This window comes from Cryptomeria japonica, chromosome 7 (assembly GCF_030272615.1).
Source record: "Cryptomeria japonica chromosome 7, Sugi_1.0, whole genome shotgun sequence".
In the NCBI taxonomy this organism is placed as follows: domain Eukaryota; kingdom Viridiplantae; phylum Streptophyta; class Pinopsida; order Cupressales; family Cupressaceae; genus Cryptomeria; species Cryptomeria japonica.
This window is the reverse complement of record NC_081411.1, coordinates 119,860,925-119,880,373: the sequence shown is the minus strand read 5'-3', so window position 1 is coordinate 119,880,373 and position 19,449 is coordinate 119,860,925. Positions and strand designations below refer to the sequence as shown.

At 36.2% G+C, this 19,449-nt stretch overlaps 1 protein-coding gene across 4 annotated transcripts in view; it reads left to right on the top strand.

Moving 5' to 3' along the window:
- The window catches only part of LOC131040616 (F-box/kelch-repeat protein SKIP30), an 86,429-nt gene that overhangs the window by 2,336 nt on the left and 64,644 nt on the right, over window positions 1-19,449 (top strand). For all 4 annotated transcript variants that reach the window (XM_057973570.2, XM_057973571.2, XM_057973574.2 and 1 more), the window contains one exon: window positions 5,787-5,857. The gene's annotated coding sequence lies outside the window, so the exon portion shown is untranslated. The remainder of the gene's footprint in view (window positions 1-5,786; window positions 5,858-19,449) is intronic.

Here is a 19,449-nt window from a genome sequence, read left to right as displayed (position 1 = left end):
TGATCAATACCAACATTTGCCAAGCTCTCTCATCTAGTCATGCTTCCTCAACAATATTTGAGAATTATTAGGCATCCCCTTAATGATAGTTAAGGAATCTCCTTCAACTTCCAGCTTCTTATTGCCGATAGCGACAACCATCTTGAAACCCTCATCACCTCTAAAACTTCTGTGTGATTGTTCAATTTGGAACCCATAAAGAAGGTTCCACTTAAATGAAAGAGGCCTGAAGGGGATTGCACCACCACTTCAGCTCCAGCTGAGCGTAGGTTGCTTCCTGGGTTGCCTCTTGCAGTGTCATTGAAGTTCAATTGAGAAACCTTTATTAGTTAGTTACCAAGAGGCAGCTCAATGCTTAAAAAGTTAATTGATTATGCCATTTAATGGGAGGGAAAAAAAGTTCTGTAATTGATGTTATCTGAGTTTAATTACTGAAATGCTTAATGTCTAGAGCGAGGTCTCCTAACATAAAATGTATCTTAATTTGAGAATTTGTGGGAAGAGACTATAGTTATGTAGAGATGTGGGGTTATGTGTACCAGTATTGGGATGGGGATGCCATTGAAATTAAGGATACGTGAATAAATGAACAAGAGTAGAGGTATGTCATGTATAATTTAAGTCACCAAAATTGTGGGTGTGGGGATGGCGATTTCATATACTGGAGTTCCCTGGTAACTAGAGAAGAGACCATTGTTAAAATGAAGATTGATTTTTGCAAGAAGTACTAGCAGTATCTGAATAAATGTTTAATTCTAAGAGAATTATTTTTTATTCATAATAGATATATTGAAACACAACAACCTTTAGTATAATTTACTTGAAAATGCCATCAAACTTGGAGAATTTTTAGTCTCATTGTGATGTGGACTGCATTAATGTGGTCATTTCAGCATGGGCGATGAATCTAGTGGGACTTGAATGTAAGTCATTATCATGGTATTTGCCCCACCTTGTGCACTAGACCATGACCTGTGGCAAAATTTCAAGCAAGGGTTTAATTTATTACCAGTTTACCAATAATTCACTTTTATCAGGTGCCATACAGCATTGAACACTGGCAGTACTTGCATATTTCCTGTATATTAGAATATCAGAAGGACTGCACTGTGGCGGGTACAACACATAAATATTTACAGATCCTAAGGTACCTTAGAAAAGAGATGAAAAATTCTTATTCCAGGCTTGTCTGCCAAAATAAATATTGAAGAAGCATGAGTTATAAGAGCGATATGGATTGTTTTGTATGGAGATCACTGTTATCTTCATTATCCTTCTGCAAACACCTTGTTTCAAAGTGCTTCCCTAGCTGGCTTTAGACTATTGTTACTTGAAGTTTATATGAATTGGGAATGCAGGGATGCCCCTCTGGGATGTTTAGAAAGTTTTAGGTGGATCGGGGACAGGAGCGTTTAGTTAGTTTGAACTTTGAATGGTAAAACATTAATGATGTAAAATGATGTTTTATAGGCTACCGCTAACCGAACCCAGTTCTCTATCCTCTAAAAAGTAACGTTCACTTGGGAAGTAACTTACAATCCAAGTTATTGAGCAAAAATTTCAATTAATTTTCATATATTAGAAGCAATAGATTTTTATAGTCCATAATTAAGAAATAAATAAATAAAGCTTTTGGTGTATATTATGTAGCAGATTTTAACATCAACTTTTCGCATCACACTCCATGATCTGTGATCCATCATCAGGAGTCATAGGTAGCATTAGAATTTTTATGTGTTTGATACTATATTCAAATTCGCTGATGAATGCTTAGACAGAGAAAGAAGGCACATTAACTGGAAAATGTATTTTCTTTAGCTAATAAACTTGTTTACTTTCCAAAACCTATGTTACTGGTTTGTTCAGTAGAGGCCCCAGTTCTGGGGCTGGTTCAAACCCAGTTCGGGTTCTGGTTTGGTGCGGCAGGGGATTCCGTCGTGGTGCAACAAACAGCTTGTGGGTTTGTCTCAGATGAATCTAGAACTTGAACAACCCTAGGTGAACATCGATGAATCCACACAAATGCACTGAGATAAAACAGCATTTTTAAATTCTTTTTAGGCTGCAAATAATATTTATTTAGCCTGTGTTTCTTTTTGTTGGGAAGAAAATGTTATATGGTGGATTTGGTGTCCCGTTGTTTTGCACAAAAAGAGCGGTGACACATGGACAGAGGTGGAGAGCAGAAGCATTTGGTGGTGGTGTCTGAATTTTATCCTTTTCCTTCTTCACTTTACGTGATATGCTATTTCTTTTCCAAATGGAAATGTTGGTCATCATATTTTGTTTATAGTATTTATGAATATTAACCAAATACATAATCTAATAAAAATTACCTTAATAATTATGATGAAGAATATTTAGAAATCGATAATCTTTATAAATACCTTAAATACAAAATTTCGGATGATTGATATTGATATTTTTAATTTATGAGTAATTTGTATCTTTGTATATGGTATTTATTGTATTTGTATTTGGAGATAATATTGGAGAGGGGTCTATTAGGTCAACTTATGTGCAAAGCCACCCCATGGAAAAGAAACTTATTAGTTCCCATCAAAATTCGTTTATTTGTTTCTCCTTCACATTTTATTAAGATCTGCACTAAGGGAAGATGCTTAGATTTCGTCCACTACAGTGCTGATTTGTGCCTTTTGATTTCCGTGTGTTAGGAAAGCATATTAAGTACTTAAACTTGTTCCAATAAAATCTTTTGTCTCCATTTGTGAGGGAGATGCATACCTTGATACTTGAGTTCCTAGCGAATTTGGGAGATGGCAAGTCTTTTCAGAGTCCTTATTTAGGAGGTAATTTTTAGAGGATTGGACACAAGCTTCCCAAAAGCAGGTCATTTGGGGACATCAGTGTCGGAAAACTTCATGAGAACTTTTTTCAGTCTTAGGGATGGAAGCCTCTTAGTAAATATTTCCCAAAGTGCTAATGGATCATGGCTATTTTCAGAAGAAAATAATTTATTCTGAAGTGCAACAAAGGGCCATGCAACAAGAAATACACAATTGGCTATGAAACCTTGAACTGTAGCGGTAATTGCTTTAGAAAAACTCTTTTTTGATTGCCGATGAACCCATGTTTGGTTGTTTCCTTGGACAAGGAGAAATGAAAAAATATCAGATGCCACATGATAACATGTAATTCAAAGTGCCCTATTGTTTATTTCTCTATCAACTAGAACAGAGACCATATTTTGGCAAAATCTGAATGTGGACAATGGAGGTATAAGCCACTCCTTTATGCTTATCATTCTGAAGGCTAATTCTTGTACATTGCATTCCAAGGAATTGAAATACTAAATACCTTATTTTCAAGAGGGAGGTATGAGCCACTCCCTTGTAGTCATTATTTATTGAGGTGATCTGTTGCCCAGGCTGGATCTATTTGCTTTGCACAGTCACCAGGAAACTTATGTTAATTCAGGGGATCCTATCTAGCATACCCGTGTCAGCATCTCCGAGTGACTTTATATAAATTTAATGTAGTCATGTGCTTTTTCATTGGTTCCATCATCCTCTTTCAAAGTGATGTCCCCATTCTTCTCCTTGTACCCATATCTCGTGTCTCTATTTGCTCTGTACATGGTCACTGGGAAACCAAGGTTAATTGAGGGAATCCTGTCAATGTACTCATATCAGCACCTCCAAGTGACTATATTTAAATGTAATGTAGACATGCACTTTTCATTGTCTCCCTCATCCTTTTCCAAAGTGGTGTCTCCTTTTCTGTCCTTGTATCCATAATGACTGTGTTGGAACAAATCCACAATTCAATGATACAAATCTTTCCAACCTTGTGATTTAATGAGATAAATGAGGATCAGAAGCATACATATGATTATTTTTTTGCATACAATGCAATCAGTGAAATATATTGATGTTGTAATATGTGGTTAGGTACAGGTCTGTTTTGGGCTTTATTCCTATCTCAATTTCCTGCTAAACACTGAGCAATCTGTCAGTGACCTTCCTTATCCAATTTATGAGATTGTATTCCATGTTTGGTTGATGTTGATGTTTTATGATAACTTTCAATGCGTCTTGTATTGCTGATTTTTTTCTTTTTAGTTTTTTATGTTTTATAATTAGGTGGTACTCAGAAACTGTATAAAATGTACAAAAAAACGGTATAATGGAAAGAGTCCATTGTGTAGCACATCTTCTTTGCATAATGGACAGATCCTAAACCAATTTATATTCTATTTACCATCGAGATAATCCCAATCCTAGGAATTCTTCTTTGCATATGCTAACATATGCATGACATCATATTAATGGGGATGCATAAATTTTTTAGATGCCTTACTTGGTATAGCAGTATCTATGGTGAAGGTTTTACCAAATCCATGATTTTTGAAGCATTAATATGTACCCCATAAGGTGACAATCCTGTTAGGAAGTCTAAAATGTATTGTCATTCTTGACTATAAGTAACAAGCTAACAATTTTCCAGCCTTGCTGACCTCTTGACAATTACATGTGAATTTGTATACACTTTATCTCTCTTCTCAAATGTACTCTTGAGACATTTTAGATTAGAATTCCTGTGCTAAAAACTGTGGCATGACTTTTGTGAAAGGCTTCAGAGAGTAAGACACAATTTTATTAATATAGAAATTTGGTCTATATTTATAACAGGTAGTGCAGATTTGTAACAAATGGAGAGGTGTCATGTAGTAGTCACCGTATCAATTGATGTTGCACATAATCCTATCCATTACTATCAAGCTTTTGTATAATATAGTGCTCATTCTTTGAGTCTATGTTTGTAGCAATACAATGACATTTGAAGTAAGATTGAGAAAGTGATCAAGCTTTTGAAGGATTCAAGAGGTTGATTTTCCAGGGGAATACAAAAAGAAAGGTTAAAAAATCCAAATTGAAAAGAGATATTTAAAATCAAGCTGTTTATTCTATTACCTTTGATAGCGATGTTCATGATCTTCAAAAACTTTATAGGATACTCTTTAGGATTTACAATAAGACTGATATTTTGTCATATTGTTGATTGACTTTGGATTGAATGATGAGTTATTTAGTCATATGCTTTCTTATTAGATAACTATGGGGAGCATTTTAACTATATGGTTGGTATCTAATGTGTAATGTAGTTATTGATGTGCAATTTGGTGGAAGTCTTTAATACATCTGATATAGGAGGTTTCTATATGTTATAGACCGTGTTAAATTCATAATGAAGTATTGGTAGGTGAAGTTTCCCATTAGTTTTTGGTGTTTAGGATGGTGTAGAATAAAGGTCTAAATTCAAAGCTCATGATGTTGATTTTAGTGGACTTTTTGATGGCCTCATAATTTTATTGTCCATCATTAGAAACTTTAATTGAGAAAACAAACCAAAGTTACAAAGGAATTTACAAACAATATTCCCAAAATTACCAATTTGCCAATGGCTTCCTTTTTCATAATCTTTTGTTATAATCGTTATCTTCTAAGAGATTCTGTCCATTTCTTCAAGTTTAAATGGAATTTAAATCACTTTTTTTTGAACTCTTGAAACATGCATGCAAACGATGATTTATTATCATACCATTTGTAGTTTGTAGAACTTTGTACAAAGTAACTTGTTATGTTTTGTTAATATGGGTGTACTCAACTATGTATTAAACACTTTATGGCTTGTGGGTAGTTTTTAGAAATTGGTTGCTAGTGGTTGTGTAATTGTCATGTACTTTAAATATGCTTTTCTATGTACTTTAAATATGCTTCTAGTAGTTTGAAAAGGCAATCTAATTGTATACATTATCCTTTCAGGTCTACAGTTGGATCATGCAAGCACTACTTGGAATAAAACAGTCAATGATCTTCATCTCTACAATTTCTTAGTATTTTCTATCAAGCTCTATTTATATTGCAATTGGTAGTGTTATTGTTTGCCAGTGAATATTTGGTGCTATTGCTTATAGAAAATTAGGTTAGATTCATAAAGAAACAGCTTATTGATGACTATGCTAGATGTGGACAAATTTGTAGCCATTAAGCCTAAACAGCAATATAATTAGGCTTTGAGAAATAGTAGACTCTAGAAATCTATTAGTATAATTACATTGCTAGAATTTAAGCAGAATTTGCAGTCAATGCATGAGTTGGAGCTGTACTGGAGAACAAAGACATGAGAGTATTTAATCGATTATGAATGTCTTAGAGCATATAGAGGAAGACTCAGTCAAGGTTACTTGGCAACTCGCTTACTTGAAGAAGGGCGTGTTTATCTTGCTTATCAAGTTTGGTTGTAGGAAGAGTCAATTGAATCACTAGAGTCTACCAACCCCCTTTGTATGAGGGTAGTTTTAATGTAAATCAAAATCTAAGGGCTGTTTTGGCAGACAAAGAATGGGCTTTTTGAGGCATCAAAATTTGATAATTAATGAAATTGAGTCTAAGATATGACCGTAGAAGGTTGGAGTAGAAAGAGGGGAACTTAAGGGTGGTGCTATTAGTGTTCGGATCATTGAATCCTTTACAAGGATTGAGGATTTGGATGTGTTTCAGAGTGCCTAAGGAGCAAACAGATGTCTTGACTAATATTTTTGAGGAGAAAATTTTTAGACATTGTGGTCAAATCAAACAATGACGACTCTAGTTAGGCCAAATGATGAAAGTAGTTGTTGAATTTTAGTGGAGATGGATTTGAAGAACTTGCAAGGCACTGTGGGATGTGTATTACCATATGGACCACGAATGGGCAAACAAACTATTGACATTGGTTGAGACGTTTCCCAACAATACTGCTAGGAGTGGTGATTGATTGGTGTATGTATATTCTAGATACTGACGAAGACATGTGGCATAGATCAAGGAAGGCATTTGAACAAGAATTCAAACTATTGAGGGACAATAGAGGAATTGTCACCAAAATATATAATGCTTGATAGGGCAAGTATGAAAATATTCAAGCCTATAATAGGAAGTTCAAAGAATTGTTGAGTATATTGGACAAGGAACTAATGGATGGGTTAATAAAGTAAGGTTGTATTGATGAGCTGGCTCACTCTTTATGGAAGAAGATTAAGATGACAAATTATATGTCAGTAGTGATAGCAAAATGGGATTAGTGTAATCATTTTAAGGAGATTATAAAGAGCCTATAATTTAAAGTGCACAAATTTTAGAGCAGAGTGCCACACCAAGGTAAATTGAACTAAAAAGATGTTATATGATATTTGTTAGATAATGGATGTTTCAACTAAGGAGTGACCTTATAATTTAAAAAATGAGAGCACAAGTATTCTATGCATGGATAGCAGTCTAATAATACATCACTAAACCTCCAAAACAACAAGAATGCAATTCTAGGTGGCTATTGGAATCAAAGGAGTAATAATCTATGTTCCACAGAGTTTTCGGGACAAAGATGATAGGGGATGGTGGGACAACATAAAAAAATAGGGAAACTTAAAAAATTAGGAAATTTCAATTTTGTTCATATATAAGCATAGTCATTAGGAGACGAGGGTACTTGGAGACACCAAAGATTGGTACCAGTACGGATATGGCTAATTTTCAAAAATAGGAGACTGGGGTACTGTTGATGTGTATTTTGTACACTGCCTAACACAGAATAAAATACCCAAGGGTACCTTATCCTCTCTTGAATAAAGCCTCCGAATGCTGAAGATGTCGCGAAAAGGATCAATCGGGATGACTTCAAGGTTCCTGTATGTAGGGTCTCTACGTGTGGATAAGCTCCAGTGGTATGATGTGATTTGCTGGAATCACAAGGGGACTTACATTGAACGTCTGATCTGCTTTGATTATTGCTGGAACACGGGCTCTTACTAGCTTAGATTTGAAAAAATGGAAAAAGGGGTGAGGGCGAAGAGAGGATCTAATCCTAATACTAAGAATGTAGGAGCAATGATTTGATTTTTGATGAAACTCTAACTAGGTCTTGTTTTGACATCAATGGACCATCTCCACAAGGCTAGTGCAATCTTCTAAGGGAAGCTTTATGATGTTCAAATCATCACCGCAGGCATAGACACCATCAAGTTGATGCATATCAATGAAGAAGCGACAAATTGAAATTGAGCTTAAGCTGAACGATTCCAGTTGACTACACAAGGCAAGTCTGCAATCAACAAACTGCTAGTAGTATGGATATACGAATTCCACCATCAATCAATCACATTTCCTCCATTCATCTAATCATCTACCATCTAAGATTGAAGACTCAACAAGAAACCATGCAAATTGCAAGAAACGACACACTTCACCATTACTTCAATGAAAATGGAGTTTGTTTACAATCAATGGCAACAATTTCTTGCCTTGTCCTCCTATTCTACTCTAATTGCTATTCTATCAATTTCTAACTACTCTCTATCTACTAACTGCGTTCTATTATTTACAACTCTCTCTCTAATTCTAATTATATCTACAAAATGAAATGTCAGGGCTTATATAGTGCCCACAATACAATTCGATGGCTTAGATCGATTCAAGATCAATGGCCAAGATTTTACAATGAAAACCCTAATTAGGGTTTGTTACAACCATTACATAACATTTAATGCTTGACCAATGATAAAATTGTATTGCTTGGACACATGTCCTCTCTAGAAAAATCGACCAATGGATAGCCGGGGTAGGTACATCGGAGTTTGTGCCACCTTCCATGAGTTAAGTACATTGAATCTGAACATGCTGAGGTGGACCTCACTGATTGGAGACGTGATGACTAGGATGCCACCTCATTTGACACTTGTAACTTGGTAGATATTCAACTTGATGTTGTTGAGAAGCTTGCTTTAATTAATTCATCTGGAACTATTTACTTCTTCAACGAGCCCTTGTTCTAACTCCATGTGCCCTTGATGTGCAGGATGATGATGTACCTCGCCTTGGAACGCTGGATTGAAAGAGGTCGCCCCTGTCCTGGCTTGATCGTCCCGGCGAAGACCGTCCTTGATCCGGCTTGATTTTCCTTGATGAGATCTCCATTTGATGCCTACACAACATTTCAAAATTAGTAACATGATTTTGCAATGAATAACTAGATTAGAGATTAAATTTAGGAAACTTCATGATAAGTCCTTGAATTATCATTTCCTAAATGACGATTGGGCTACTGGAATTCAAAATTTCAAAATTCAAAATTTAAGCTATGACGATCAACGTTCAAAATCAAAACAATAAATCCATATCGCCATACCTCTCTTGAGAGCTAACACTAGAATGCAAAATGAAGGAATTCGCCTAAGCAAAAATCAAAATTTGATGGCTTCAACATGATCTCTCTCCAAATAAACAATCCTCTTTAGCAATTCGCCATCTTGGAGGAGGGGTCTTTGACGTGATGATAGCAAGTTCGCCCTAACTCTAACTTCAAGCTCGCACTTCCTTTGATGATGTTTGCGCCTTCCTTGGATAGAAACTCGCACCTCTTTTGCCTTCTCCAAATCACATATGAAAAGATGATAAACGATGATGTGAAAATGACATGAACTACTCCTCCTTTATAGGCGCTTAACCCCTTATTCACCTTTAGGCCGACTTTGCCAAAATGAGGCAATTAAAATGATTTTTAAATAAATAACAAGGGCCGACCTTCATAAAATAAACTCAAGCGCTCAACTTATTTTTATAATTAATTAACTTTATGCCTTTAAAAGGCAAAATTAATTAATAAATGTTATGCGTTATTTTTAAATGCCACTTAATTAAATTTTCAAGACCTATCGGATTTAGCATTTAAAATAAATTCAAAAACTTGTTTGAACGCCAAAATTGGAGAATTGGGAAGAGTACAAACCTCATCGCCCTGGTCCCTGACTGAGGGACAGGAGCGATCCATCAACTTAGTCTTGATCCTTGCGTTTTTGACGTTCAAAGTTTTCATCCTTACGTTGGTATTGCCATTTTCGCTAGGTCCTTCAAGCTTGATTGACTTGTTCTTGCAAATGAATGTCCTTTAGATATGATATCGCCCTGGTCCCTTGGGGAGGGACAGGAGCGATCTAGATCTTTTCACTTGAAATTCTCCGTTCTTGATATCAACTCCTCTTTTATTACCTTTCAAACAACACTTCAATCCCTTTGCAACTTTGTTTTAACGTGATCTTTAAAGGATAACAATTGTTTTGGCAAATATCGCCCTGGTCCCTTGGAGAGGGACAGGAGCGATCCATGTGTTTTCTCCTTCGCCTTTGTAACTTCGAACTTCAATCTTCATTGTGAAGGATAAACAATGCTATTCTTTCATTCCACTTTCGTTTTGCTTGAATTCCACAAGATACCTTGATGTTTAGAAGATCATCGCCCTAGTCCCTTGGAGAGGGACAGGAGCGATCCTTGTATCCTTCCATCTTTGTTCTTCGTTCATTGCCTTTTAAAAGACATCCTTGATCTTGTGTAAACTTGCCTTGACATGCATTTGAAGGAAAATGAAGGATCCTATGCAAATTGCCCTGGTCCCTTGGAGAGGGACAGGAGCGATATAGCCTCTTTGTTCGATTTGATGATTGTTTAACGTTTGAAACCTTTGTAAATCATCTTCAAATGACACCTTAGACCTTTTATGACCTTGCAAAACCTTAACGTGATTTTTGAGAGATTTAGCCAATATAATCAATATCGCTCTGGTCCCTTCCTGAGGGACAGGAGCGAACTTCAAGGTTTTGAGTTTGTCTTGTCTTCTTCAACTTGTAGTTGCTTTCAACGCGTAAAATGAAGTCCCCTTGATCCCCTTGGTCGCTTGACACTTGACAAATTTTCGAAATCTAAGCCATTATAAGAATTTCGCTCTGGTCCCTTCCTGAGGGACAGGAGCGAACTAGGGGTCTTGGTGTAATTCCTTCAACATAGGCGACCTTTGTAACTTTGTGCTTGATTAAGACGCCTTAAAATGTCTTCACCACCATGTATCCGAACTTGGAATGTCCTGAACTTGAAGAAAAGGCAACATAATCATCATATCGCCCTGGTCCCTTGGAGAGGGACAGGAGCGATCCTGGTCCTGTAGGCTTCATCTTTCTTTTTCACCTTCAAAAATTATCTTCAATGGATTCGTAATGTACCTTTTCATTCATCCATGCCTTGGAAATTATTTAAATTTGGCAAGAAAATCATCTAAGACAAAAATCGCTCTGGTCCCTGCCTGAGGGACAGGAGCGAACTTGGGCATTTGGGTCCCTTGTTGACATTTGGTAATCTTCAATTTGCTTTCAACAGTTTCAACTCACCTCCTTTCTTGCCTTCAAACCTAAAACTTGCTCGATCCTCATCCAGAACATGCCCTATGAAGGATTTCGCTCTGGTCCCTGGGAGAGGGACGGGAGCTACAAAGAATTTCGTCCTGGTCCTTGACTGAGGGACAGGAGCGATTTTTTACATTTTGGGTCATTCTCCTTCACGACGGCACTTCAAGTTATATTCATTTGATAAAACATCTCTCCTTGGACCTCTTCAAATCGTCAAGTCGTCAAAATCCTGCAAGGACGAGGCAATATTTGATTTTGAGCTCCGGTCCTTCACTGAGGGACAGGAGCGATTTTGACTCCTGGAGGCATTTCCGTGTTCGTGAAATTCTTCAATTTATATTCAACGGAAAGATTACGCCTTTCTCTATCTCTTCCAATTCAAACTTCATCTTGACCCTGCAGAGACAGTAAGATATTTGAAAACGAGCTCCGGTCCTTCACTGAGGGACAGGAGCGATTTTGCTCCTACAGGCCAAAATAACATAATTTCACATATTTAATCACTTCACAAGGCGAAAACAAATCATTCCCAACGCCCGGGATCAAAAATCAAAAAAGTCAAAATTTGGTCAAAATTCCTCAATTGGACAAAAATTCACATTTCATCATCAACACTTAGACAAATTAAGACTCTGCATTCAAAATTCCAATTGAAAATAGACCTTTTGGCGAATTCATTTCATTCAAAATTGCATGCTACGAAAGGAAGCTCAAAAAGCTCTCAAAACTGACTGGATTCTGGCTTGAGAAAATCGAAAAGGGAACCCTAGGGCTTGACCCAAATCCAGACAACTGACAAACTAAACCAAAACCCTAAAAAGCAAAGCGAAAACGAGCAAAACGAGCAAAAAAAACATGGGTCCCCATTTGCAATGGGGCGATGTGTGAAAACGTCACAACAGGTACTTGGGGATGCCATATTTTTTAATATAATTTAATAATTTCCAGAAAATATTATGACATAGAACTTTGAAAACAAGAACAGTAAATCAGCCATGTAATAACAGTAAATAGTAAAGGCAATTTCTCTTTAGACTATTACATTGACAAGAAATCAGCCATACAACTGTTTATGCCCCTCTTGAAAAGTCTATATTGTCAGTAGATCCAATTACTATAACTTTGCATGGATTTTTGTATCATCCATAATATCAGCACGAAAAATTATGCAGGCTTATTTTATTTATTTGCCTTCCTTTTTTACCTTTTAATGCATTTTACCCTAAGTTTTATGGTGGGAGACAGCATCATCTGCTTGGGAAAATTCGGAGATGGTGGGAGATGACAGCCAAAAGAACCCTGTGTGTTAGGAAGTTTCCGGGGACTTCTGTGGTATTGGAGACATGTCTCAGGGGGTGGGAGACGTGTTGCCATGTATATAAGTCATTCATCATATACACTAAAGAACCATATTGCATAACAGTAGAGCTGAATTGAGAATTCACGAGTCAACACAAATTAACAAAATTTTTGCCCATTGTTTTTTAATAAATCAAATGTGGGGTAGGGTTCACTCCAATTGTATAATAAAAACATAACAAAAATCATAGGTTTAAAAATCATAGGGTTCACTCCAATTGTATAATAAAAACATAACAAAAATCATAGGTTTAAAAATCAGAGGTCTGTATGAGACTAATTTACATAATAGACAAAAATAAACAAGATCTACAGGTCTTCAAAGCCTCAAACTAGGCAAACTAAATGTATTTGAGCTGTTTTTGTGACCGACTTGTTGTAGAAACCAAAACTTGTTATGCAACAACTGATGATTGTTTCCCAACAAATTAAGACTGTTGTGGTAAACTTGTTATGTAACGATTGTAGCCTATTGCACAACAATAGAAAGCTTGTTCCTCGATTGTTGCATGAGATTTGAAGACTTGTTACGCAACAACTATAATCTGTTGGGTGGCAATTGCAAATTTGAAATGTAACAACAAAAAACCTTCTTACACGATTACATGAAGGGTTAAACTAATACTGCATTCATTTGGGCTTTGTTTCCAATATTGTATTCCAAATTTAATGCATATACTCCATTGAGATTCCTTCAAAATGCAAGGGGAGAAAATATTGGACCATTATCACTGAAACAAATGACAGTAAATTATAGCACATATAATGCAACTGTTCATATTAATCTTTATTGGTATGGATCTGGGAATTACACAGTAGTTATGTAATATGATTTCTCAATTCAATTTAAATTATATAACAGTTATACCCCTTTTTCTCATTTTAGTGTTTATTCTAAATTGTACTTTATGCAAGCTGGGCCTTTGGGGCCAGCCTATTGACTCCTGCTGCCCCCCAGTATTCCTTTCTATTTTTGAGGTGAAGCGGAAACATTTCCTAATTGTTTTTTGTAGGGGATAACTTTGCTGATGTTTCCTATCTGTCCTTGAAACATTCTCGATGTGGGGATAGTTTGAAATACCTAGGAGATGTTTCCTTGTGGAGCATAAGTAATTATAGATTCAATAACAACAGTGGGGGAAGGTACTAGTCAAATTCAAATTGACTCTAGATGTCAGCCTACCATACAATATCAAGAGTGTAGTGAATGAGGCCATTTTGGAAGGGATTAGCTGAGAATTTAAGGCAGTATGGAACTACTTTATAGATGGTGTTGATTTGGAGACCATGAAAATAGTGGATGTCTGAAGTAGAAGTCAGCCTAGATGTCAGCCTACCATACAATATCAAGAGTGTAGTGAATGAGGCCATTTTGGAAGGGATTAGCTGAGAATTTAAGGCAGTATGAAACTACTTTATAGATGGTGTTGATTTGGAGACCATGAAAATGGTGGATGTCTGAAGTAGAAGTTGAGCATTGATGTGGTTTATGTAGAGATAAATAATATAGTATTGGTTGTTACACTGTCATGACCCCCGCTGTTAACATCCTTTACAAATCAAATCACATCCTTAAATAGCCACTTAACCCACACATTAGTAAATAGGGCTGACCTGAAGCAAAGGGAAAAGGTTAACAAAATAAAAATAAAATATAATTTCAAAAGTAAGGGGCGGACCTGAAGCAAAGGGAAAAGGGTAACAAAATAAAAAATAAAATATAATTTCAAAAGTAATGGGCCGACCTGAAGTGAAGGATCGCATCCTTTGAAAGGTATATATAAGAGATGAGGAGGAGTTGAAAATGGGAGTAAGGAATGAGAAAATTTAATTTAAAGCAGATATACAGCAGACCTAGAGCAGGAAAAATATGAAGAGTATTTCAGATTTCTATTTAAGGAAGTTGGAGCAGATTTGCAAAGGAATATATATGTTGAGGAAGGTGATATTAATATTGTGAAGAAGAATGAATGTACGAGCAGAATTGCGAAGTGGAATAGATATGGGTAAATAGAATGTATACTAAGATCATTCAATGAAGAGCATGGGATGATAGAATGGATCCAAGCATCAATCGAATCAGAAAAACATATCAGGCAATCATTTCAAAGGGGCATTAATCCACATATGAAAGAGAACAATATCCAGTGATCCAACAATCCAGTCAGCAGTATAAGAAAATAGAACAGTTTTCAGTAATCAATCATATAGATCGATCAGATCAGTGGTTTCTATATGTATTGCAGACAATAGCAAACTTATCCATTTGTGGTATGCATGAGATGTATGCTTAATGTATGTGTTATGAAGATATCATCTAATGTGCAATTTCTTATGTGTTTGGTATAGATATTAATGTGTATTACATATCCTAAAACATTAATCTATTTATAACCCGGCAAGCAATCATGTAGAGAAGAGAAGGGAATGCAAGGAAGGGGAGCAGATACGAGGTCACCATCTAAGTAGACCATCCCATGCTAGATGTCCAGTGTGCCTGTCACTTGGGGCCAAGAGGGTGAGTGTCTACTCTTGGGCTTAGATAAGAGGATTTCCGAGCATCCTATTGCAATTTGCTTTCCAACTTCTATGATGGTTGATTGTTGGAGAAATCACAATCATAAGAGGATGACTAAGGAGACATGAATAGGGAGGGTAGATACAAGCACCCCACTAGGTAGACCACCCCATGCTGGATGTCCAATGTCCTTTCCACTTGGGGCCAAGAGGGTGAGTGTTTGCTCTTGGGCTGTGCAAGGATTGCTTCAGGCTAACATATCGTGCTCCTTCATTCCAACCCTATTGTGTTTAGATACTTAAAAAATAAATTTAGAGGTGACATGACTTATCAAATGAATTATGATGATAATTGTACTTGTATGTGTGATTACTGACCCAAATACAAATAATTGATCTAATAAATTATATTTCAAATATTATCTAACATGGTTGTAGGATCTTAACCAGATTTATCTTGATAAAGACATTTATTGTTTAAGGTATGATCCCTAACTATCTTACATTTCTTATTTTAATAGCATTTGTGATTTTAGGGCAAGATCGAGGGTCCTCCCAAAAGGGGACATTTAATGCAAGCATGCAATCATAGACTTTGTGTATGTTGACCCATGTACAAAAAAAAGAGACTGCAAAGCAAGAGTTGAGGTGAAACATGCTATGGATAATGCATGTTGATTGTTGAATGGACATGCGAGTACGATAACAAGTTATTTGGAATTAGATAAATTTATTCCAAGGAAAGTATTTTAAATGGCTGTACTAGTTAAAGTAATGAATTTATTGCATAGTATTCTTGAACTCAAGAATGTTATCTAATACTATACTTGAGAGGATTGAAATGATGCATGCTACCACCTATTTAGAATCTAAATAGGGATTATTGAAGATCCATTTATTGAACTATTATTGGGAGTTCTAGTGATTGATCCAATGTTCGTCATGGAAACCACATATGGAGATTGTGGAAAATAAACTAACCAATACAATTGTTGGTAGTGGATTTGGTGTCAATGTATTTTTAGAAGATACCTGGTGGAGCTTGGCCTAGTTGATTGATTATTTGGCCGCCAACTTTCTAGTTGGTAGGAGTTGATCAACAAACGTTAGAAGTGCTCGGAGTCCTAATGGGACAAAAGGTAAGCATTGGAACTCAAGCATTTCTGCTAAACTTCATTGTCATCTCATTATCCAAGAAGGTGTATGATGCATTGTTGGCTTGGGGTTGGTTGGTCTTGGCCAAAGTTGACCATTATTGGAAAAAAGATCCTTTTTTCCATAGAAAATGAAGGTTGGAAATATATAATATTTGAGGAATTAGATAGTGAATGAGGAAATAGCTTTCCTTGGATTCATTTGATCTTGACTCTAGTGAAGAGTGGATAGAGAAGATTGATCAAGGCCCTATGGAGTCGAATGTTGACGGAATCCTTGAATTGTATCCGTGCTCTAAGGATGAGACAAGTTCCCTCGATAGTTTGTTCCATTGGTGGATGGAGGATTGGGAAATATTTTTGACTAATTGCAATTTTATTGAAGCCATGGAGACTAATGAAGATGAACAAATAGTAGGAGATGACAAGAAGGAAATGAAGGAACTAGTTAAAGTTCAGTGAACTTGGGAGAGATTTGTAAAATTTGGACCTACAAGTGTGAAGGTAGCTATTAATATGATTCACTATGTAGGCCAATTGAAATTGTTAGAAAAAAACTTGATGGTTGATGACGAGAGCAAAAATGTTGAAGTTATTAATTTTTTTGATGCTGAGCCAATTATTTCATGTGCTAACAAATGTTTTAAGGGGCCTTACCTGTATCAGGTACATCAATAAGTTCAACAATTCAAAGAACGCAAAGGTATTGGTCACCTTGACAAATTCTCTATTGTATGAAAAGCTAGCAATATTCATTCTAGCATATGGTCAAAAAAGGATATTGGATGCTCTAAGGTTGCCATACAACCCTTGCTGCTTGTTGCTTCACTTTTGTATCACCTGCATTATTGATAGTTGGAGCTACCAAAGAATCTTTTGTTGTACACCCTTTGGTGTGACATCTACTAAAGAGTTTCCATTGCATGGCTTGTTGAGGAAGTTCCTATCATACACCCAAGCTAAATTCCATTCTATAGTTTGAAATTGAAGTGGCTTGTGGGTGCTTTGTTTTAATTCTTGTTGCATGCTTCTCCTCCCATATTGCTCAACAAAACTTTGCTGTTGTACGCAACTTCTCAGGAGTGTTTGCCGCCAGCTAGATTGATTGGCATTCATATGTTGTTTCTTCTTCCACCATAAGCCTCCTTGCTAATTCTTATTCTGTTGTACAATCTTTACCAGAAGGCCTCACCATATGATAGCTTACTTTTTATGATTCCAATATGGTCTGATTATTATGCTACCATTGTACACTTTTTAGCCAAAACAGTTTGGACATCTTGCTGTTGCCTTAGTACACTTGTAGTTTGTCATATGCTTGTGGCTAGTTGTATGCCCTCCTCTAGACGAAGCACTCTTCCAAGTTGCTATTGTTCAGTATCTGGCTGATGACTCGTTTGCAGAAGTTTTTTCCAAGTTAAATATACATTTAGATTTGACAACCTATTTTTATGGTCTGACACAACTTATAAAAACTATATGGCCATTGGTGAGTACATTTCTCATATGGTGCATGATTTTCTTGATGCGATGAAATCATGTCATTAATAAGTTATCATTTTTACTTTAGCCAAATAAACCACTGTAGATTAAACTTTGGCTATATCAGAAGCTCAACATTCCAAGGATTTCCATTGGCTCTTTATTGTGCAAAGTTCAGGCATGTGAGGACCTTCCTCTTCTCTAGTGCCATAAAAAATATGGACAATTTTGCTTGATATTGCATGATTTGTTTTATTTTGTTCTTTGCTTGTTTGTGAGGAATCCTACTTTTCTCTTTGGGGGATGATGAAGGTCATATAATTAACTTGTTTTGTTTTGTTTTTATGGTTTCACCCAAATAATGCAGATGCTAGGAATTGGTTGTTAGTGTTTGTTGATGGTTGTGTAATTGTCAACTACTTTAAATGTGGTTCTTGTAGTCAAGGAAGACAATCTAAGTGTATGCACAATCCTCGCTAGTCTACATTTGGGTTGGACAAGCATTACCTAGAATAATGTGATCAATGATTTTCATCTATAATTACTTGGTATGTTCTATTTGTATTGCAATTGGTAGTGCTATAATTTGACAATGAGGACCATTTTTAGATGTAATTAATTCTACATTTTTCTTATGGGGGCTTCCAAAGCAAAACTCAAACCATAATATCAATGTTTTGTAGAGAAATCATGCTAGTTGCCACCTCAATGTAACAAATCAGGTCATGGGCATTATCTAATTTAATCACCATAAAATATATATATATATATATATATATGCAGCTAAAAACAAAACAAAGTTTAGCATGCCATATTCCAATACATATGCTAAACAAAACCATTACAAATTTCAAATTTTGAAACATAACATACTAATTTAAATTCAGTTTTTAAATATTAAAAAGATCAAACTACAATCACTAATCAGTAATCAGTTCTGAGGTCACTAATCAGCACATATGGGTCATCATCAAAATCAAGATTGTCATCAACATTAACATTAGATGATGGAACCCCACTGCCACTTGCACTAAAAGTATGTTGGCTACTTGACTCCTCAATTTCTGAAGATTGTCCAACAATAGAGAGATCCAAGTCAGTACGCTTAGGTTCTACATCCAACATCTTTGTTGCCCCTTCCTTGTACTCATCATTTTTGTGAGTAAGAAGGCACAAGTTGGAATACATGTAGACTAGATCCTCTGCTGTGCTCGATGCCAATCGATTGTGCTTCACTGAGTGGATGAAGGAGTATGTACTCCAATTCTGTTCAGCTGAAGAAGAACTAGCAACTGAGTGGGTCAAAATTCATAAGCTTACTTGTGATAAAACTTTTATTGCGAGAAGTTGGAGGTGTGGCGATTTGTGGCCATTGAGGTACGACCAAGAGTGAGCATCCTTCTTGTACTTGTCATGAAGAGCAGCAAGATTGTGACCAATGGAGGCTGCAAAATCAGCAAATTCGCTTGTAACTGCATCTTCCATTTCAGCATCAGGGAAGAGTTTAGTAAGAGCTTTCCTAAACCCTTCACCAACTTCTGTATCACGATATGGTGGCACCCTTGTTGGCATAGCAGGGATCTCTTCACTATAATATTTGGGAGTCAGCGAGTAGGCAAGAAGATGGAGTGGGGTGGTCATTTTGTTCCATCGCTCAACACAAATTGATTGCACCTGTTTGAAGAATGTTTCTTCAGGGTCCTG